This window comes from Gymnoscopelus microlampas, assembly GCF_963454915.1.
Source record: "Gymnoscopelus microlampas genome assembly, chromosome: 15".
NCBI classification, from domain to species: Eukaryota; Metazoa; Chordata; class Actinopteri; order Myctophiformes; family Myctophidae; genus Gymnoscopelus; species Gymnoscopelus microlampas.
Window position 1 is genome coordinate 23,808,838 of NC_139952.1, and position 4,243 is coordinate 23,813,080.

The following is a 4,243-nucleotide window of genomic DNA, read 5'->3' on the forward strand; positions in this document are numbered from 1 at the left end:
TGGAACAATATCAACGCTGCATAGGCTGCCTTTGATTTATATTGTTATGTGATCCTTCAAATCCCATCGCCCCTCATTCAACTGAAGGTGAAGAGAAATAAATGCACATCGAGTCCATGTGCAGGCGTTTAAAATCTAAAAATAAAGCCATTAACAGACAAACAGTCAATGTGTATGTACAATAGTGTATGGTCGAAAAACTGTCAATGTTTATGTACAATACTGTATGGCCGAAAAACTGTCAATATTTATGTACAATACTGTATGGCCGAAGCTGTGAATAGACAGTGATATGTATTGACGGCAGTCTGGTCCTTTAAAGCTGCCCTTCCACTAGGCCAACGGTCAGCCAACAACTGCAGGGTCCTTTGTGTTGGGAACCGTCTGCTAGGTGTGTGCGTATTTTTTGTGGATGTGGTCAGGAGCCTATTCAACAGAATGGCATCCAGCTTTACAAAATCCTCTGAATGGGCCAAATCCTCTGAGTGGGCAATCCTCTGGCTGGGTGGAAGTGATATGCTCCTGCTTACAGCCAGTCTCTTTACATTTTATTCTCATATCAAATATGTAACTATATGTAGCTTGCTAGCTAGGTTTGCCAACATTAGCTAGCCTAATATGCATGTCATTGTCAAGTTTCAAAATAGATTATTAACTGATTCAAACCCTATTGGTTTGTAACTCGGACAGCATTGAGCCGACAACTTGCTTTACTTGAGCCTAACTCGGGCGTACCTCACAGGGCTCAAGTTCTGTCAGTGCATGTGACTTGTTTTCAAGTGATGGAAAAAGTCATGCATTTCAATTATTGTACTATTGAAGTTTCAGTAGGAGAAGGGGCGTGGAACAGAAGTATGTACATAATAGTACTGGCAGCAGTATTTTCATTTTTTTCCGAAACAGCTTGGCCATAGGCTGGATATTTGTTCTTGTGCATGCCCACGCAGAATGCTAATTTATTTGAATGCGGAGCCAGTCCTTTGGCACAGTTTGTGTGTTCTGCCAGAGAATGTGAACTTTTTGAGGGAATCACTCACAACGTGTGCCACACGGGACCCCTGCTATTGTCTGCCGCTGTCGTGTAGCTGTATTGACCATTTAGTCCTGATTCACTTTGCAAATGCTACGCAAAAGGCCCCTCCTCTGAGCTATTATCACGATTATCATATTGTCATCCTTGATTGGAAAGCACTTTGGGTCAGCTCCTGTTGTTTTTAAATGTGCTAACTTGACTTGACTATTAGTTCTCTATTGTTACAAGATGCGGGGGTCCACCTTCTTTTTTAAGTGTATTTTAACACAATACAGGTAGTTGGTCTTGTTGTCTCGGCATGGCGAGAGAGTATGTTTTACCCCTGTCCGTCCGTCCGTCCGTCCGTGTGTCCTGTCTGTGTGCGACCAGCTAATCTCAGGCACCGTTGGCCCGGTCGCTGCGAAACTGTGCACACACACTCCCTGGATGCCAATTCAGAACCTCTGCCCCAATTTTTTTGCATGAGCCTGTAATAGCGCCACCAGGAGGCCGATTTGTGCAAAACCCATTTTTTTATAGTACTCCTACAGATTTTATCCAAACGTCATGCAAATCGGTACACAGTATCTCTATAGTCATGTGATCAACGCGGATCTGTCCGATATCCCATATTCCGTCCTGATTGGCTAAGGTTGGCTTCCAAAGTTTGCAGGATTGGTCCGTTTTGAACAAAATGCCTCAAACTATGCACGCAGCTTGCGATTTCCGTGAAATTTCACACGCACATTCCCACTAGGCCGAGGAAGAAATGCCACCCTTTTCACATTGGCCTATTATAGCGCCACCAGCAGGTCTAATTTAGCAAAACACATTTTTGGAACAAAATGCATCAAATCATGAATGCAGTGTTCGATTGCCGTGAAAGGCCTAAGAATAAATGGCACCCTTTTCACATTGGCCTATTATAGCGCCACCAGGAGGCCACAATAACGTACCTGACCTGGCGGAGACCTGTGCTCCGAGGAGCACTTTTTCTAGTTTGTTTTGTCTTCAAAGTCAGTGGTCAAGCTTAATGGGCCACCAGTATGATAGTGTCAATGATTGTGTTCACACTTATCTGTCTATAATTTAATCAATTAAAAAGTAAGACCGATAGAATATCCTGAGTCATTTCTGATGTGTACTGTAGGCTATAAATCATCCTCCAACAGGCATTAAGAACAATAAACTTTAGATGAAATTTTGATTCTGAGGTAGTAATTTTTCTTGTGATTTACCACTACTTATATGAGCACTTACTAAGCTTTAATATATGTATGAATTGTGTGACATATGACATTAATCATTTAAGGTACCCAAAACTCTCTCAATGTTAATCAATTCAGCACCACGGACAGCTCCCTGCACTTGACACTTATCATGCCTTATCATGCCTATAAATCAAATAAAGCAGACCAGTCTGGAAAATAAGTTTTTAGCACCATTAGCAGCTCTGAGGATAGCCGTGTCGGTCAGTCTGTCCATCAGTGCCCTTTCCTCTAGCACCACCATTAGACTAAACATTCCACTTGCATACATCCCATTTAGATTTGAGGAAATTATTGTTGCGCGCGCGCGCACACACACACACACACACACACACACACACACACACTATCGCAAAATCTAATGGACAGATTGCCATGAAGTGTAGAAAGTGATTTTTAGTTGTTAAAATAAGTTCAATAGCTCTATATTCTGAGAACAATCATTGCTAGATAGTGCTTGTTCAGTAAAGGGGTCTCCCTGTCTCTACAGCTCTTTAATAAACAGAAAATGCATTTTCAGGTCATCATGAGTAAACATTTTTAAATTATATTTATTTAACTGTAATCAAAGAAAATAAGGCAATAAATAAACAACCGCAACAACACATAAAAGGGTACAAAGTGTGAATAAGTCAGTAGACAGTCTGTAGTGTAGTGTGTGAGCGTTGTATAAAACGGTACGATCAAAAAAGACAAAAACTGGCCAGGTGGAAGCCCAGTACCTGCCTGTGGAGAGAGAATGAGACCTTGCAGAGCAAACCCTTGTTCTCCTCAATCCCCTCAACCCAGCTGTAATGAGTTGGCCTGACAGCCTGCTCCGCTCTGCCAATCACTGAAGATTGCCGGCTAGCCAACAGTGAGGCAGAGGGGCAGGGCCGTCACAATGCCAATTTCATCCAATCAGGAGAGAGAACTCTTGTAGGATACAGGATAAACAAGTGAAAGTGTTAGTGATGACACACGGAAGTGAGCAGGCACAATTTGAACTGGAACACTATAAACTAGAAGCTGATAAATGGGTACTCGCCCACCTGGAAATGTATTTTGTGTTTACTAAAGAGCTGGAGAGACAGGGAGACCCTTGCAACTGAACAAACACAATACAGAGCTTTAATGTTTTAACAAAACCAGAAAATATCACTTTTGATACATTTCCAATTGGGTTCACGGAGCAGAATGGACTTGAGGGTCAGCTACCTGGGCTTTTAGTTTATGGTTTGGAATTTTATGAGTTGGACTGGTTGTCTCACATCCAGATGAGCTTCTCCAGTGTGAAATGCAGCTACTCAATGCTTTTTTCTTTTCAGTTTGCAGTGTTTTTCTAGTCTTTCTGTTATTCAGAATCATTATTGACTTATCCCAGATCATCCATATTCTTTTTTTGCACCATGGCCCACACCAGAGAGAATGTAGGACACACTTTTATAGAAATGTGCAGGTCATTCTTTATTTACCTCAGCCTGGGCAGATGGAGTTGCAGTTTGCCATCACAGTTGATGAGTGCGAGCATGCTCTTTGCTGGTGCAGAGGTCATCTCAGTTGCTTGTTTGTGCTTCCAAGCTCATTTGCATAAATTTCTTAGCGAATACTGTGAAGTGCGCTCACTGCACTGTGTTTTTGGCTGATGCAACTGGTGAGCAAAAAGAACGTGCATGTGATTGCTGAGTGATGCTTTAGTGTGTCTCAGATAGTGTACATGATTTAGCAGGTAATGACACATCAAAAGAAATTACGCTGCTGGAGAATTCACTGTGGAAAGGCCTTTTTGTCTGCTTCTAAACTGTGTCCCACTATCTTCCATGCATACAACAAGTGTTCATCTTCATCTCATAACTAAATGGACTGGAATGATCGATCAGGCTGCATTAGGCCAATGACTACGTTTGGCTTTCTCTCTCTCACTCTCTCAAGCCCTTTCTGTCCCTCTCTGTCCCTCTGACAGTCACTCAGCTATGCATGCAGT